Raw genomic sequence first — 19,621 nt, 5'->3', positions numbered from 1 at the left:
ATTGGAGTTTTACCACCCTTTCAGATCCACTCTCAGGCGGAGCCCCTAGCCTGTGGGGTCACTGCCCGGCTGCCCTCTGCACCTGTGGGTCAGGTCTGCATCTTAACAAGTGACAGGGCTAGGTGGGGCCTCTGGTCTCATGTGCACACAGACCCGCACTGCATTCAGGCTTGGGTGCTCACTGCCCCATGACACTGAAGAGTGTGCTACCCACTTTTCTGTCCCATTTTCAACTTTCAGGACATGTTTCTGACCCTTACAAGGGGCCAGGTGCTGTCCAGCTGTGTTCCCCGATCCAGAGCCCCCATCCAAGCCACGCAGGCCTGGCACTGGGGTCTGATGGCTAATGACGCGTCCTTGCCCCACCTATCTGCCTTACCGCAAGCCCCTGGGACAGTGCGCCCCTTCTCATCCTAGAATCCTAGGCGACCTCTGAAGGCTCCTTCTGCAGGACAGGGCCCAGAACCTCGGCGCAATCCTCCCACTTCTACCTCAGGTCTCCAGTCAGAGGACCAGCTTTGCAGAAATGTTGGGGACCTAGCGGGATGCTGGCAAAGCTTTGGGACACCTCTCTGTGCCCCAGTCACAGCATCACATCCTTGCCAGGCATCCAGGGCTGTCCACCCTGGAGAGGACGCACAGGCACTGGCCACAGGTTTGTCCCTCAATGGGGGCTTGTCTGAACTCATCAAACCCAGGTCCTGTGCCACAGGGCCTCACGGGTGGTAGCTCTGCTCTCTGGAAAGAAGGGAGCCCTTTCCCCTCCATCTCACCCGTGATGCTCAGTCTGGCACCCACAGGCGCTTGCACAAGGCTGGTGTCCATGCAAACCAGCCCCTTGTGGTGGCACCAAGATGCTGCCCAGCTGCTCCGTGGACTCCACATAGAACTGTGTTCACCCCTCAGCCCCAAACTGCACCCCGAACTTCACCCCAAACTCAGAGCAAACCTTTAGGAACCTGATGGACGCCAATGGGGAGTCAGCCCTGGCCCCCCAGGGTGCCCAGGGAAGGGCAATGCTGAGTTTGGTCTTTGTCCTCTCAGCACACATGATAGTGACCTGAACAGTGACCATGTCCTGTCTCTGAAAACAGGAGTCCCCACGGGTCCTACTGGGAGCAGCCACATGACCATACAAAGGTCTCTAAGTGCTGATGTCATCTTGCTCATTCCTGAGAGCAGTAGGACTCTCAGCCAGAGGTAACCCTCCCCCCAAAGACACTCACCAAGGTCACAGAATACTTTTACTTGTCACACTGGGGAGCTGTTGTCATCTGCATGTGGGCACTGCCTCACCCCCACAGTGCATAGGATGCCCCACAGAGAGTCCCCTAGCCCCAAATGTCAGCAGGGCTGAGGTTGAGACTGCCTGAGTATGAGAGGGTGTCCATCCATCTATCTGTCATCTATCATGTACCTATCATCTGTCTATAATCTATCATCTGTCATCTATCCATCATGTACCTATCATCTGTCTATAATCTATCATCTGTTTATCATCTACGTATCTATTCTTTCCATATATTATCTATCTTCTATCTATACATCTATCTATGTATCTATGAATCATCTATTTATTGTATCATCTATCTATCATCTATCAACCATGTATCTATCATCACCTATCCATTATCTTTTATCTTCTGTCTATCTCTATACATGTACATAGCTCTCATCATTTTCTCTATTTTTTTTTTTTTTTTGAGACAGAGTCTCACTATGTCACCCTTGGTAGAGTGCCATGGCGTCACAGCTCACAGCAACCTCCAACTTTTGGGCTTAAGCAATTCTTTTACCTCAGCTTCCCAAGTAGCTGCGACTACAGGCACCTGCCACATTGCCCGGCTATTTTTTTGCTGCTGCTGTCATTGTTGTTTAGCAGGCCCGGGCCAGGTTTGAACCCACCAGCTTTGGTGCATGTGGCCGGCGCCCTACTGACTGAGCTACAGGTGCTGCCCGTTTTCTCTCCCTTTATTTCTGTCCGTCAAGCTATTAACCAATTGAACCACCTATGGCAGAGGTTTGCAAGTAGAGACAATTCTGTGGCCAGGAGACACTGGCAGTGTTTGGGGACACTTCTGCTCGTCACAGTGGGAGAGGCAGGTGCTGCTGACACCTGGAGATGGGGCCCTGGGACTCTGCTCCACCCCCCACAGAGTCCTCCAGCCCCAAATGTCCACAGTGCCAGGGCTGAAACACCTGCCTTCTCCAGAAGTCATGTAACTGCCACCAAAACCCCTGTGGACACCAGGGAATGGTTTCTGCCTCCTGAGTTCTCACTGTCATAACATGGGAACAGTTTCCTTCCCATAGCCCAGATCCACTGTGAGTCCTTATCCTGGTGGGAGGGGGCCCAGTGATGTGGGATCTTTCCTGGGGTCCCCAGACCTGTGCAGAGCTGGCCTGCACACGTAGGGATGAGCATTTTTCTACCCAAACTCCTCAGGAGGCTGTACACTGACTGAGTCCAGCCCAGCCATACCAGAGGCCCCACAGGGTCCCCAAGGCCAGGCTGGGGGCTTCATTTTCTGTCCCGGAGCACCCCCCCAAGTTCCAGGAGGCAGATACTCTTTCAAGCCCCCAACCTTATAGACATGCCTGAACCATTTTTAAGCACACAATTCCATGGATGAAGTGCATTGGCATCACCATGCAGCCATCCCCGTGGTGTGTTTGTAAACGTCATCTTCTGGAACCAAACCTCTGTCCCTTAATCATCAAGTCCCTCCCCTCCCCCAGGCCCCGGCACCCACGTTCCACTCTGTGTATCTGTGACTTTGATGACTCTTGCAGCCTCCCACAAGTGGGATCTTGCTGTTGTGTCCTGTTGCACCTGACTTGTTTCCCTTAGCACAACGTCCTGGGGTTCACCATGTCACAGCAGGTGTCAGGGCCCCTTCGTATTCTGCACAGACGAGCCCATCTGCTCATCCACCCGTCCACCAGTGGACACTCACATTGCTCCGTGTGTCTCATTCTTAAGCCCATCTATTTGCACAAAGCTGATCCGCATCTGTGTTCCCCACTCCAGGTCCCAGGAGCAGGGGGCTGCACCACCACCCCTCAGAACAGCCCACCTGGGCGTCCATCAGACGATGTGCCCTTTCAGATGTAGCCCAAACTAGGGCCAGGAGGATATCTCTGAAACATTCTGCTCATGGTCCATCATGGGCACTGAAAGACTAGGGATGGATCCAGACTGTCTCCACATTGACCTGTGGCTGTTACCAGCCCACATTTATAGCACAAAGCATGTGGTTGTAACCCACCCACCCTCCCCACTGCCCCAATCCTGATGTGGGAAGCAGCTTGGAGAGGCCCCACAGCCTGTTCAAATGGGATCTGGAAACCACACACAGGTTGTGAACCTACTGCACCTTAACACCAAAATGGCAAAGGCACCTCCACTTTCCAGAACATTCCCCTAAGTAGAAATGAGAACAAGCAGATCTGCCCAAACAGCAGGAATCTGCATCACTGCTGAGGCCGTCCATTCACACCAATGGCAGGACACACTCGTGTGCCCACGGGACGGACGCATACAGGGAGACTTGCAGGGAGATTTTGTGGACTTTTGCAGACTCTTAAACAATATCCACAAAAAATAAAATATTTTCCAAGAAACACCAACAAGGCAAGAAGCCCATATGATAAGCAGCATTTGCCAGTGAAGCCAGAAAGTCTGAGATGTGGACGCCTGTTGTATCCTGCAGGAATGAGATGCAGATGCCTGACACCACTGGAGGTCCTGGAGTTTGCTTGGTACGTCCCCAACAACTGTACTGTTTTCTTTGCAGTCTGCAGGAGAAGGTTGGGAGTTAAAGAAATACTGAAAATGGAAACAGCCATTTCATTTTAATCTACTTTGCTGGACTGTCGTTAAACCCAATTTGTATTGGAGGGGACTGTCTGATGACAATGTAGCTGCAGTCAGGGTCTTATGAGGAAAACCAGCAGGCTCCCCACGCTCTGAGTTAGCTGGCTAAATTTCGGCTGCACTGGGCGGGGTGAGGGGTGGGGCGCAGGGAATGGAGAGATGCTTACTTGGGACACACTCAAAGAGCAAATCTCAGGCTATCTCAGCAAATCTCAGGGAAGTCAGGACCAGTATGGTGGGGAAAGGAGGACAGGTCTAAACTCTGCAAACCCAGAGCAGCCTTTCCGTGGGTTACACTGCCATCGTGTGGCCACAAGGAAGCCAGCAACTACACACACTCTGGGGTGGCCAGGCTGTGCTTCACTGGGAGGGATGGCTTGTCTGTAGCAGAGCGGTCATGTCTCTGGCAGGGATGTTCTGCCTCTGGTGTGGCCGTCCTGTCTCTAGCATGGCCTTGCTGTCTCTGGCAAGGCCGTGCTGTCTCCCGTGGGCCCATCCTGTCTCTGGTGTGGCCGTCCTATCTCTGGAGAGGCTGTGCTGTCTCCAGTGGGCCCATCCTATCTCTGAAGAAACCATGCTGTCTCTGGTGGGCCCATCCTGTCTCTGGTGTGGCCATCCTGTCTCTGGAGAGGCCATGCTGTCTCTGGCATGGCCACCGGGACACTGAGTCTCATCCTATTCTTGCTCAACGTGTTTAGGGAGAGAAACAGTCACACTTGTTATAATTTCGTGTTCCTTGTGCACTGGGTGAGGCCTGTGGAAACTGGGGTATGACCTGGATAGTCTGCGTTTAGGGGAATCATCATTGTTTGTAGATGTCATGTGACCATTATTTTTAAGAGATAGATCCTCGCATATTCTGAGCCTGTGGCATTATTTTCATCTAGTTCAGAAAATACACATATACATAATTTATAGTTAGACACATATAGAGAGATTGAATATTATGGGTTAAATTATTTCCCCAAAAAGGAAACACGGAAGCCCTGACTCCCAGTACATGTGCACAGGACCAGGGAACAGGGTCTCTACAGATGTAACTGGGCCACACTGGACAGGTGAGCCCTAAACCCACTGACTGGAGTCCCCAGTGGGAGAGAGATTTGGACTCATTCACAGGGGAAGAGGCCCCATGAGGATGAGCAGAGCCAGGGTGGCATGGCCACAGGCCCAGGGTGGCCACAGGTTGCAGTCAAGGAGCTGGGAGAGGCCTGAGTATCGTCCCTCAGAGCTGCAAAAGGGCTGGCCCTGCCAACACCTTGGTTTTAGGTTTCTGGCCCCAGAACTGTGAGAGGATAAACTTCTGGGATTTGGAGTCACCGCTTTCCATAATTGAAAGGGAGGACGGGCTGTGTCTGTGGCTCAAGGAATAGGGTGCAGGCCCCATATGCTGGAGGTGTCAGGTTCAAACTCACCCTGGCCAAAAACTGCAACCAAAAAAAAGAAAGAAAGAAAGTGAGGAGGGAAGGGGACACCCACGGCAGGTGAGATGTGTCTCACAGGTGGGAGCTGTGTTCAAAAGATAGGCCTTGGAGGTGCTGCAGGCACAGGGAAAATGCTGGCTCAATTAGCACCGAGACTGTACATTGGCGGGGCAGCTGCCCCACCCTCCCTGGCTCCCCTCTGTCCTCCCATCATTGTGCAGGTTTGGGAATGGGCAGATGACTCACCTTCTCCGTGCCCCAGTTTCTTACTGTACAGCTTGGGGCCACAAGACCCACAGATGGAAACAGTAGCATCAGTTACCTTTGCTGGTACTGCATTAGGCCCCAAAGTACCATGGCCACATATGGAAGTGAACCCTGACACGTCATCTGTAGGGATAAAAAACCTGGGGCAGCCACTTTGGTGGATCCCAGCAATGTGAACCACACACTGACCCTGACCCGGCCCTTACACCCCCAGGCTACACTCAGGACACTTGGAAACCCCTGGCCACACAGAGACACATTTGAAGATGTTCGTGGCAGCGCTGTTGACTGCAGCATTTTTTCAATGTCATCACAGCTTCAAGGGTTCCTTGCTTTTCTGCATTGCAACACCCTCTGTGCCCACTTCCCACAAAGAACTACCAGGGAGCAGCAGGTGCATGCTAGCTTCCTGCCTACTCTCTCCTGATCTCATGCATGTCCTACACTCAGCCCCACACCCTGACCCCCATACATACCCTCAGCCCCACCATACCCTCAGCCCTGAGCCCCTCCATACCCTCAGCCCCATCACACATACCCTCAGCCCCACCACACATACCCTCAGCCCCACACCCTGACCCCCATACATACCCTCAGCCCCACACCCTGACCCCCATACATACCCTCAGCCCCACCATACCCTCAGCCCTGAGCCCCTCCATACTCTCAGCCCCACCACACATACCCTCAGCCCCACACCCTCCATGCTCTCAGCTCCGCCAGGGGTCCATCCAACTGTAGGTGCAGAAAAGTGTTTACTGGGCCTGGAGGCCATGGTGGACAAAACAGCATACCTGGGAGGCTCCCCAGGGCCTGTCCCTGTGCCAGAACCACTTCCAGCCTGTGTTTTCCTTCCCGGTCTCCTAGGCCATGCACGTGATAAATCTTTCTCCAGAGCTGGGGCCTGCAGGGCCAGCCCCTTGCAAGTCAGAGCCGACAGCCACCTATGTGACGTGTCTCTAGGGATCCCAGGAACACCACCCTCTATCACCAGCATCCAGAAACCATGATTTCCCTCCCAGCCGACCTACAGGTACCTGAAAGGCCTTGCTTTCTTCTTCAGGGTAAAAACATTAAAGGCAGCTGTCAATACACTCATTTTACCTGGGTGGTGAAATACATTAGACGTGGGCCAGCCATTAACACCTCAGCCCCAGCAGCCACAGCAAGTTTATCAGGATCCCTGGCAGGGCCCCAGAACCCAAGGCAGTGGCAGTGGGTGGGTTCTGGGAGTTTGCAGGGTGAAGCTCCCTCAGGCCCCCAGCCGGGAAGACTTACTGCATGGGTGGGGGCCTCTGCCTCCCCAGACCTTCCCAACTGCCCCTCTCCACACCTTGAAGCCCTGGCCTATGTCCTGCAGCATGAAAACTATAACGTAGAGGGAGAGGATCCCTGATAAATGGCCTTCTACTTAAGGGACCAAGTGACCACCAAGCCATGGTAAAGACAAGTCAGCAAATGTCCTGGCCACTTGGATACTTGGGGCAACGTCCCCAGGCTGGAAATCTGCCTCACGGGATATACGCCAAAGAGGACCTGCTGAGTTAGGAGTTACAGAGACACCTTGGAGGGGAGCTCATTTCCGAGACTCCCCTACAGAGTCCTGGAGCAAAACAGATTTACAGTTTGGTGAATTTGAGGACACTACTTTCTAGATGTCAAGAAAATCATAAGAGAATGATAGAGTGTGAGATGTTCTTACCAAAGCTCTCAGCAATCAATGCATAAAACAGCCACACAAGCTGTAGTGGTTCTCAACCTTCCTAATGCCACAATGTATTTTCACTGTTAAAAAGGGGTCAGGACCGACAGGTTCAGAACCGCTGAGCTAGGGGAAAAGAGAAGAGGGGAAGAAAGAACAGCATGGAAATTTCACAGGTAAAAAGTGCAGCTCACTAAAAACATAGAGGAAAAGTTTAACCGCACTGGCAGTCCCCAAAATAATGCAAAGTGAGGCAACAAAGAGGGTTGGGTTGTGTCCCCCAGAAAGATGTTGAATATGACCCTGGTACCTGCCAATGAGAACTGACTCAGGGTCTTTGCAGATGTACTTAGTGCAGCATCTTAAGATGAGACCATCCTGGGTCAGGGAGGGCCCTAAACCAAGTGGCAGGTGTCCTCCTGAGAGACAGCAGAGGAGACACAGACACAGAAGGGAAGCCATGTGGAGATGAAGGCAGAGACTGGAGTGATGTGGCCACAAGCCCAGGGATGCCTGGAGCCCCAGGAGCTGGGAGAGGCAGGAAGAGACCTCCCTTGGGGCATGTGGAGGGAGCATCCCTGAGACACATGCACCTCAGACTCCTGGGCTCCAGGGCTGGGGGAGAAGCCAGGAGCCAGGATTGTTTTAAGCTCCAGTTTGTGTCACTTGGTTACAGCTGCCCCAGGCACACAGTGGAGAGCCCCTTCCAATTGTGGAGCTGGCCTCGTGGACACAGAATAAGGGCAGGCTGTTCTGCAGCCCCCAGGCACCTGCAGACAGCATCTTCTGGGCAAGCAATCTGGTGTTGGTTAGCAAAGTCTTCACAAAGCATATCCAGCATCTTCTTTCTAGGTGTTCGTCCCAAAGCCATAAATCGAGCCGTGCACAGACAGTAGTACCGGGTACCATCCTCACAGAGTAATTTATGGTGTTGAATTTGGAATAGGGCACAAAGCCAGCTTTAGGAAGAGGGTAAAGGGCTTGTTGAACCACCTCACCTCAATGCCATCCTCAGTTTGAACGAGAAAAGCCGTCTCTAAGAGCGCTCATTGCCCCATTTCAGTGGAAACATTCTGGGAATGAAAGCACACCTTGTCGGTAAAGGGATCCCAATTTATAAAAACACTGTATGTGTCCATTACCCATCCCCAGGGACGGGGTGATCAGTACCGGTGAGACAGCTGCTCAGGAAGGATCAGGAGGAAGAGGCAGAATCTCTTCCCAACCACCCCAGAGGCTGAGGCTATTTACACCTTCAGGTTTTTCAAGTTTTTCTCAGATGCTATATTTTTCCCGTTATCTTTTCCAAAATTCCCTGTAAGGAGTCTATCTGGATTTTTTTTTTTTTTTGTAGTTTTTGACTGTGGCCAGGTTTGAACCCACCACCTCCAGTATGTGGGGCCAGCACCTTACTCCTTTGAGCCACAGGCGCTGCCCTCTATCTGAATTTCTTTTGCAATCAGAAAGGAGCCTGGAGCATCTCATTATTTTTAAAAGGCAAGTGTGGGTTTCTTTCTGGCTCTATCTGGAGGATTCAACCCTGTGACCTGCCCACACAGCCCAAAATCCCCATCTTGGGAGCACAGTGAGTGTGGCAGGAGGGGGCAGAGAAGATGCCTCCCCAGGGGAGGAAGGGGTGCCCTCTGCCAGGGAGGCACCAAGTCCCAGCCTGGGTAAAAAGGAGCTGTTACATAAAGACTCCTTGTCCTACTTTGCAGGTGACAGAATCAGATGACAACCCCAAGCCACCCACCTCTGCAGCCCACATAGGTGAGCCACCCCCTTCTGGGCTGTGCATCTCTGCAGGCAGGTGACCCCAGCCCGAAGAAATGGACTCCAGCCTTTTTGCAGGAAGCCGGGACTGTCTGTGTAGCTGGTGAGGTATCTGGGAGGCAGCGGGAGGATTAGAGCATCCAGGCATTTGTGGATGTGGGAGGATGTGGCCAAGGTGGCATGACCCCGGCTTCTGCTATTTCTGAGACACAGCTCATGTGATGTAGGATCCACAAGCCAGGAGTTTTCAGGAAGTCCTGAATGATATTTGTCTAGAGCAAGGTCTCGCTGTTGCCTAGAAACTCCGAGGCCACTAAAGAAAGACCTCGGGTCTCAGCCGTGGGGGATGCAGCAATTAGCAGAATTTATGGGGCTTGTAGGGCCCTCTCTGCGGTGGCATCATTTAGAGGTGGCATCCGGAGGAGCATGGGGTCCCAGCAGTGGTGTCTCCAGCCCAGCTCTATCTAACGGGTGTGTGGTGCCTGTTATCAGTGGTGGCCACTGCCACTGGACACCAAGACCATGGTGAGAGCCCAGGGCCACCCAGTGGTCAGGCACCTGGGGCTTGGTATGGACCCTTCTTGAGGGCGGACACCCAGGAGACACATCCTCCTGTGTCACCCTCCCTGGCGGCTCAGCATGGACATGCCTGGGGGGGCAGCCAGGGGCCTACAACTGCTTCCTCACCTGCTGGCTGAGCGATGCCCACACGGGGAGGAAGTGGGTTTGAATTCAGCTATGGCAGCATAACCACTTTCTTCTAAAAATCAGCTGTTTGGCCAAACTGGAACCTGCATTTGTGAAGGTGCTGGGAGGGAGGTTTGTTCAGATTTCACTGAACACCCCCATATCTTGGGGGTCTCGGCAGTGGGGGCAGCTCCCTCTGCATGGCAGACACAGCCCTCTGTGCTTGCAGGACACTTCCTCACGGATCTGCAAGGTGGGACTTTCCCCAGGAGCCGTCAGTTCCTCTGTGACATCACTGGGGCCCAAGGAGCAGAAACAGCTTAATGTGTGGGCCTCATAAAGGCTTCCACATGCCGTGAAGCAACGTTTGCCAGCCTACCTTGCAGGTCTTGGCCCCTGGCTCCCCATCCATCCCTCCCATGCCACCAGATGCCTGGATTGTGGAAAGCAATATGAGTGTGTGTGTCCATCAGAGGTCTGAGAACACTCAGGGCTGGAAACAGAGAGCAGGAGCCACATTTGACAGCTGTGACCTTCACTGGGGCAGAGGGTGGGTCACAATTTAAAGTCAGAAGTTAAACAGCAGCAAGTACAGAGCCCAGTGTTCCCCTAAACACATATGGTCTGCAAATGTAAGCTCCAATGTCTGAGACTTACGGATAAATGCTATCATTCACTCAAGCATTTCCTTTTGTGTTTAAAGAAAAAAAGGTAAACACGATGAAATACCACCTCACAACCATTGGGATGGTTATTATAATAAGTGATGCAAGAATGTGAAGAAATTAGCACCCTCACACATGCGGGAAGGGAAGGTAAATGAGCAGCCACAGTGGGAAAGGCACTTATTTAAAAATTAAACATGGTGAGGGAGAAGGGAGGAGGGAATGGGTGGAGGGAGGGGGTTTGGAGGTATCACTTCTGAGGTTTACCTTATAGGGGTACAGGTGAATCTTTCTAAGAGTAGAATGTGAACGTTTTAAAGCAATAACTGAGAAAATGACATGAAGGCTGTGTTGAGCAGTTTGATGGAAGTATTTCAGATTGCATGTGAAAACCCCACACTGCACCCCAGAAGTGCATTAATGTACATAGTCACCATTCAATAAAAAAAAAAAGAAAAAGAAAAAAAAATTAAACATGGTATTAACTAGGGTGACTAGACGTCCGCTTTTGGCGGGACAGTCTCACTTTTCAACAATTTGTCCCGTGTCCTGCCGCTAAAAAAGTCCTGATTTTTGGAAAGAATGCACGAACGGGCGGGAGAACAGGAAGGGAATATATGGTTTTCGGCTGCCATGTGGCTATTTCGCCAGAATATGAGTTTGATATTATTTTTGTTAATTTTATAATGTTAAACTGTAATAATAACAAATAATTGCTGAGAAGTGATTATGGAGAACTGCTTATCAAAGTTTGCATTGTTGTCAGGCCCTGCCCTGCCCTGTCCCTGCCCCGCCCAGGCCCCGCCCCCCGACCATGTTGTCCTGCCTTACCGATGTTAAAATCTGGTCACCCTAGTATTAGCATGTGACTCAGAAATTCCCTTCTGGAATTCCACCTGAAAGAAAAGAAGCAGGGACTCGCACAAATATTTGCACAGCCGCAGTCACAGCGGCATTGTCCACAACGGCTGAGTGTGGAATCGAGCTGGATGTCCATGGACGGATGAGCAGGTGAAGGGAGGGTGGACTGTCCACACAGTGGGGCACAATTCAGCCTTAAAAAGTAAGGATGCTGTGACACCTGCCACAACGTGGCTGAGCCTCGAGGCCATGATGCTCAGTGACGCACCAAAGGGGAAGCACCGTAGGATTCCACCACGTGAGGTCCCCAGAGTCGCCAAATCCGCAGTGACAGAGAGTAAGCCAGTGGGTGTCGGGGGCTGGGGACTCAGTGTTTGCGGACAGAGCTTCAGTTTGGGAAGATAAGAGTTCAGGATAAGGACGGCAGTGACGGGTGTACAATCTAGGGATGTTTTTAATATCAGTGAGCCGTATGCTTCAAAACAGTTAAAGTGGTAAATTGTACATTGTGTGTATTTTACTCAATAAACCAACAATGGGATAAACAGCAAATGTTACGTAGCTACTGAGTGAAGCCGGGCACATCTCATTTGCCTCCATTCATTCTGATAATGAGCTTCAGCCAAAAGCTTCGGACATGTCAAAAACGAGGTATTTGGTTTGAGATCTGCATGAGTCCATGCTTCCTGGGGTGTTCGGATTCTTAATTGCAAAATAATTAGAGAAAATTGGTGACTTCTTTCATCTATATCTAATCTTTCATCTGTGTCTAATGAAAGCTCGGCAGCTCCTCGGGCTGAAGTTAAAGTCCACAGGCTGCAGGTTTTATTCTAATGATATTCTGAAGCTCAGTTTAAAAAAAAAAAAAAGCAGAATGTTTTGTAACATTTGAGTATTTTTATGAAATTTAGGGAGGAAGATTTGATTTCTTTTAATTAAATGTCTTTAAAGGCCCATCCCTTTCATTGGCAGGCCATTTACAGCAAGACAAGTACTATAAATTGGGTGGTGATTTTATTTTCACTGTAATAAACTCAGAAAAGTAAACACAATCACAACACAGACAGAAGGCTCTCAGCAGATACATGAAAGAGAATTGTAGTCTGCTGCTTCTAGAAACACAGAAGGGGAAAATGGAAAATGAGCCCTTGGGGGGAATCATCGTATTTTTGAATGACGCATGAATTGAAATCTCTAATTATTCCTTTACCTACTATTAATTAGACGGTGTCAGCTAATGTAATGCTCAGGAAAGGGGCAGGAAATCCTAAAGAAAGTGTAATCACAACCAAGAAAGTTAAGGCTTCATGAAAAGCAATGTGTTTGAGTTGTAACCATCTTGTTGCATTTCAAACAAGGTGTGACCAAAAACTCCAGTCTAAACAAATAAATTCATCAGCTCAAAACAATCATCTTTAACGATAGAACAAAGCATACAGGTAGGCTCCACCCAGGAGGGATGGCACAGCCAACGCCGGCCCTAAGGCACATCGCACCCCCATCGAGTGCCAGTGGGTCCCCCCACAGCTCTTGGCTTCATTTACGTTTATTCTTCACAGAAAAAAAATGTGCAATGTTGCCATGGGTTAAACCATGTCCCCCAAATCACATATGTGGAAGTCTCAACTACTGGGGCCTCAGATTGGGACCTATTTGAAAAGAGAGTCTCTGCAGGAGTTACGACGACGTTAAGAGGAGGTCTTCTTATGCAAAAAGGGAAATTTGGACACAGAGAACCTCACACAGAGAGAAAACCAGGTACAGATACAAAGAGAAGGTGGCCATGGCACTGAGTGACACAGCCACAAACCAAGAACCAGAGGAGGCAAGGACGAGGTGTGTACCAAACGAGGACCAGGTGAGGCCAAGGCAAGGTCAGCTCTCTCCCAGAGCCTTCACCGGAGCTCTCCGCCAATCTCTGATGCCAAATTCTGCCCCCAGAATTATGAGAGGAGCAGCTTGTGCTGTTTTAATGCCCCCTCCGCTGTACTTTGTTGTGGCAGCCCCGGGAAACCAACACACACAGCTGTGTTTTGCGGTTGGTAAATTATTGATCTTTCATCAGAGGCTGTGTTAACTGATGACACAGAGGCAGAGCTAAGATCCCTCAAGCCCTCAAGACTTTCCCGAACAGCATCCCCGAACCTCTTTCTCAGAACCTCCTAGAATTGAAATGATGGTTCTTTCTTTTTCTAAATTTGAGACAGAGTCTCACTCTGTCACTCTGGTAGAGTGCTGTGGCATCATAGCTCACAGCAACCTCAAACTCCTGGGCTTAAGCCATCCTCGGGCCTCAGCCTCCCAAGCTGCTGGGACTACAGACACCTGCCACAACACCCAGCTAGTTTTCTATTTTCAGTAGATATGGGGTCTCAATCTTGTTCAGGCTGGTCTTGAACTCCTGAGCTCAAGTAATCTGCATGCCTCAGCCTCCTAGAGTGTTGGGATTATAGGCGTGAGCCACCATGCGTGGCCAAAATGACAGTTCTTTAATGAAGACCACTGATAGATCGTGAATAAAAGGCTGGGATGTGGATCAGCTTCTCCCCTGACAAGGAGAGACTCTAATTTTTCTAACTCCCAACTTTGTGGCACCCCTCCCACCAATTGTGCAGCCACACTTTCATTTAAAGGACATCACAGGGAAATGGCGGGACATTGGGCATTGTCTCACTGGTGATGTAAAGGGACAGGAGGTTTTGTGTTTTTATTTAAAGCCTAGAAAACTCCATTTTCTTGCCACATGAGGAAGGCGTCAGATCCCATGACGGGGGAGGGCTGGGGATGAGGCCCAGGAGACAGAATCTTCCGATTGCCAGTGTCCTCTGTGTCTGCAGCCTGTGCCGGACGAGGCTTCCCGACACCAACCCAAGCACCCATGACCTTGATGTCCTTGCCGGGTTTCATTGACTTTCTTGAAATTGTGCTGCTGAGTCATCAGGGAGAATTTATCTTAGTGTTGACTCTCGCAGCAGAGAGAAACCCCATCCGCCATCACGAAGGTAAAAGCAGCAAGCACTGAATTCCAGGTGTCAGGAACAGGGAAGGTCCTGTCGGGGTCACTGTGGTCCTGTGTTGTCCCATGGGGGGGAGAGAGAGCACGACTGCCACCGTGTGACAGAGAAAATGCATCGTGGATGGCCCTGTGTGTCTCTATGGAGATTTTTCCAAAGCAGCCTCAAGACCACTCTCCTCCCAAGTGTCAGTCTCACCCTGGGAGCCTCAGCACCTGCCCTGCTGTGCCCATGAGCCTGGTTCATGTGCCTGCTCCTGTCCCAGCCCAGGGTTCCCAGCAGGTCAGTGGGTGTCCACTCCAGCCATGACCATCCATGCGGCTCTGTCCCTGCTGCCAGCCCTGGATGGGGTGGGGGAAAGCTCAGAGTCCGCAGGCCACTCTCTTAAACTCACATTTACAACCTAATAAAATAAGACCATGTTTCTGACCCCTCATCTCACTGCTAGAAAGCAGGAAGCTAGTCACAAATATGTATTTGCAGGGATAGATGAATAACAGTTTGTTAGTTTGGGGACAGAAATAAGGATTAGCATCAGACTATCTGGCAGTAGCAGGCTGGCCAGCACAGGTCTGTTCATCCGAGTGGCTTTCCAATGTTCTGACAGCACGAGGGGCAGCCACATTGCACCCTGTGACCTCTCTTCCCAAGGCAGCAGATAGCTTTTTTGGGAGGAGGAAGTAGCAGAGAGCATCCCCACTGCAAGTGGCCAATGGGCCCCGCACCCTCCAGGCAGGTAGGGGATGTCCTTCTACCCTGTTGTACATGAGGGAAAGGAAACAGAGGCCGAGAGCTTCCCCGTGAGTCAGCACAGACCGTTGATGTACAAGAATTGATGCAGCAGATCTCTCTTGTCCCTAACCACAGACCCTTCTGCTCCTGGGAGGTGGTCTCTAAGCCCTTGGGCATTCTTCTGTGTGACAAGAAGACCTTGGTGCATCTGGGCCCTTGGGCCACAGCACAGTCTGTGTTTGCAGGGAGATGCATGGTGGGATTTGGGGGATGCAGCATCAGCTCCAGAGCAGACAGACCGAGCCATGTGTGCCCTTGGGCGACAGCACAGTCTGTGTTTGCAGGGAGATGCATGGTGGGGTTTGGGGGATGCAGCATCAGCTCCAGAGCAGACAGACCGAGCCAGGGCTGCCTGTGTGTCCAGCCCCTGTGAAGACCCTGGAAACTGGGGCTCAGGCAGCATCCCAGCCTGGACATTGTCTAGCTGTGTCATCGTTCCACAGTGGGGCTGGAGAATTAAGTCCCATGCATGACTTCAGGAGGAGGGACACTAGGAAGGTCATGCCTAGCCCCTCCCGGCCTCATCCCCTGGGCTGATTTTACTTTGTGTCCTGAGCTGAGAAGCTGACACACCATGCTCTGGATACTCGGCCCCAGGGGAGCTAGGACGATACCAGGAAATCAGGTGGAGGATTTAGGAGACCAAAGGTAGGCATAGATCACAGTTCCTAAGAGGGCAAGAGCCAGACCCCGAGGACCAGGACCGTCACAGGGAGGATGGAAGGAAGTCATCCCACATAGAAAGATCTCTGCCACAGCTTGGTTAGGGGCTGGTGAGGAAACTCCAGGCTGAGCTAGCAGGCAGGAAACGCTCAATCACACAGGACCAGAGTGGTCACCTGTCCTGCCCTCAGCAGTAAGGAGCCTTTGAAAGTTTCTGGTGAGGTGAGTGCCCTGGTAAGGGCAGGAATCTGAGAAAGGTCAAGGCCATAAAGACAAACACTACTCACATGCCACACACAAACCTGTCCTCACTTTGTCCACCCTTCTCTACACATAAGGTAATCCTCTTGGCTTGTATGGCCCACACGGGGACCAGGCTTGTCCCCACTTCACAGACAGAATGAAAGAAGGGAGCACACTGACCTGAGGCCATTGTGACAAATGACCTCTAACTGGGGGCTGTAAAATGACAGGGTTGTGTTTACTCATAGTCTGGAGTCCAGGAGTCTGAGGTACAGGTGTCTCAGAGCCACTCCCTCCGTGGCCCTAGGGGAGGCTCATTCCTGCCTCTCCCAGCTCCTGGGGGCTCCAGGCATCCCTGGGGCTTGTGGCCACATCATTCCAGTCTCTACTTTCATCTCCACGTGGCTTCTCCTCCTGTGTCTGTGTCTCCTCCGCTATCTCTTATGTAGACACTTGTCATTGAATTCAAGGCCCTGTGTCAGGGCAATCTTGAGACACCCCCAGGGCTCCAGGCCTGGGGGAAGATGAGTTTCTGTTTAAGCCCCCGGTTTGAGGCCCTTTGTAATCGTGTAGGACCCCCTCAGCCTGTTTAGCTATACACAGAAGTTCTAAGCCTCCCAGTTTGAGGCCCTTTGTAGCAGTGCAGGAGCCTCCTCCCCATACAGCCCGTTTACCACTGACCACACCGCGTGGTCTGTGCACCACTGAGGCACCGCCATCCACCTTTGCAGGAAAAGTCATAAACTGTGGCCTGGTTGGGAGCTCTTCAGGGAGTTGGCTTAGCCACGAGGGCTGAGTTTGGGGTCACCTGTCCCACCACCTACTCTCTCCTCTTTGGAAACATGAAACAACAGCATCTCCTCTGCTTTACAGCTGGTCGAACAGACAGGAACCATCCTGGGGGAAATGACGTGGCCTGTGGGCCAGGGGTGCACGTTTCATCAGGTCCCACTTGGACAATTTGTGCAGAGTCTGAATCTGCACTGGATAAAAACAGTCAGTGGAATAATTTGCTTACACCCCTACCTTGGTGATATCCACAGCTACAGCCCCGAGGTCTCTATCATTGCTCTTAAGTAATACACAGGAGCAGGGAGCTCATGCTGGCTGGGGTGGGATTTACAGCCACGCGATGGCCCTGTGACAGGACCCACCTGTGTGTCCCAGACAAATCCTATCGTACGGGAGTGTGAAGAATGTGCCAGGGACTCCTGTTTCAGTATTATGATTATCATGTATACTTAAGGTATATTATTTTGAATTCTACCAAACGGTGTCATTTTTAATGAACAGAAAAGTACCTATACTTACAGTGTACAACACACCATTCTGAAATCCATCCACGTGCTGGAATTAGTCCATGCCTCCTCCACCCACTCATGCTGATTGATAACAAGTATCATCATCCACCCTCGACTCCTGTAGGCATTTTCAAAAGTGCAATGCATTGTTACTAAGTACTGGCTGCAGTCAGCATGGGGCTCGGTAAGTATTGGCTGCAGTCAGCATGGGGCTTGGTAAGTATTGGCTGCAGTCAGAGTGGAGCTCGGTACTGGCTGCAGTCACCATGGGGCTCAGTAAGTACTGGCTGCAGTCAGCCTGGGGCTCGGTACTGGCTGCGGTAAGCCTGCGGCTTGTGAATCTCTTCAATTTATTCCCTGTCGGACACTCTGATGTGACCTCTCAATGCACAGGCACAAAGTGGAGTGATACAACAGGGTCACAGTGGGTGGACACGAGCCAGCCAGCTGGCACACCCACTGTCTATTCTTTCTCATGGGAAGGGCACCTGAAATCTGCTCCTGTAACAGATTTTGAGCATGAGATGGGTTTTGTAACTGTCACCTCCTGACACGTTCCGTCCAGGTCTCCTCATGCCCCCAGATTGAGTCTGTGCCTCCGATGGCTGTCCCCCAATGTCTGGCCCAGATAGTCTGCTCCCATGTTCATCCAGCACAATTCACAGCAGCTAAGACATGGACCCCACAGAGCTCCCCTTAACAAGTGGACAGAGAAAATGTATGAGCTAAGAGCATGGGATACAGTTCAGCCACAGGGAAGGAAGCAACATCTGAGAGCTCTTGTGTACAAGAATTCTCTAATTTCTCTAAATGTCACCACTTTCCTCTCCAACCCCCTGTTGTTCATAAAAGCCCCCTATGGCCTGGTAAATGGGTTCCAACTTGGGAAAATTCAACCCCAGCCCCTTTTCAAAAGATACCACTGCATTCACTCATGCTACACTTCATAAAAATATACATATTGTCCCCAAAACCTATACTGGGGACTCGGGGACCGGTCTGCCAGCATGCAGGTCCCAAGGGTGGTGCCCAGTGTGGCTAAAGCCAGACGTCCACTGCGTGGCCCCTGAGGACTCACCTCTGTCACAGACAAACTGACTCAAAGTCTTTGTCCTAAAAACCAGCAAGTGTATACCCCCAGTCAGTCCTGTCCTGAGCCCTCCATTAGCCACTGCAGAGACTATTCCCATAATGTCCCACCATCACCGCCCCTGGGCTCTGCATGCATAAGACCCATTGCCGAACTCCCCTAAGTGACCCATCCCAGCCTAGGCTGTTCCCCCTGCACTGAGGGGCACACCCTGCAAGTGACCACTTGGAACAGCCGGTCCCTGGCCCCCAAAGCCAGAGTCGCCTTACACACTGGCCTGGGCTGACCCACTCCTATTTATAACCAACACCCAGCGTCACCCAGCAACAGGGCGCAAACACAGCTGAGCCGCCAAGGCAAGTGCCCCCGGGTCTTCAACATACAGATCCTCTTTCCACAGGAGAGCCCAAAGAAGACCCAGGCCCCAGGGGTCAGGGGCTCCCCTCCATCCAGGCCATCAGGCAGCTGGAACCTGATGCTCAGCCTCAGCCCTGCTACAAGAAGAACATAAGCTGTGTCACAGTGCTATGAGGGTGGCATCTGTTCCCTTCTGATGCCGAGGGTGGCACATTCTCCGAGGCTGAGGTCACAGCTGCTGCCCTGCCTGGTGACAGGTCTTGGCTATCCTGCCCAGTGGCTGGCTGGGGTCAGAAGGGCACAGTGCGGGTGGACGCTGGCCCCACACACCCGAGAGGGAAGACATTTCCTCCGAGGTGTCTCCAGGGTCTACCACCCTGTGCCTTTAAAAGCTGCGTGATGCTGTGCCAAGCAGGATGTCTAAAACTGGTTCTGCTAATCTGGACCTGAGCTAATGCCTCCCCATCAGGAGGCCGAGCTGGACTCTTTGGAATGTGTGAGGGAAAGACTTTGACCAGGTGAGCCAGCAGAGCCCCTCCCGGCCTATTCATAGCCTCCAGCTTTGCAGGGTCCCTCCCCAGGGAAGCTGAGCCGGCCCTTTAAGCCTCAGTACAGCTTTGGAATTTCTGGAGGGGCCAGTGGGGCTGGGTTTGGAGAGAACAGAGCTCAGCAGCTGCACCTCCCCTGCTGTTTCCAGTTTTATTTAAATCTCACTCCCAGGAAGCTTCTTCTCTTTACATCCTCCTCTTGATTGTATTTGACCCCAATCTACTCTCTGAGGTCTGAGCACCTCTTCCTTCAACCGCCTCTTCCTTCAACTGAACAGAATATAGGTGGATAGACAGGACACAGGTGGATAGTCAGAATACAGGTGGATAGTCAGAATACAGGTGGATAGTCAGAAT

Source organism: Otolemur garnettii, unplaced genomic scaffold (assembly GCF_000181295.1).
Source record: "Otolemur garnettii isolate 467f Iridium unplaced genomic scaffold, OtoGar3 scaffold00065, whole genome shotgun sequence".
Taxonomy (NCBI): Eukaryota; Metazoa; Chordata; class Mammalia; order Primates; family Galagidae; genus Otolemur; species Otolemur garnettii.
The sequence above is the reverse complement of the archived record's forward strand: the minus strand, read 5'-3'. Positions refer to the sequence as shown.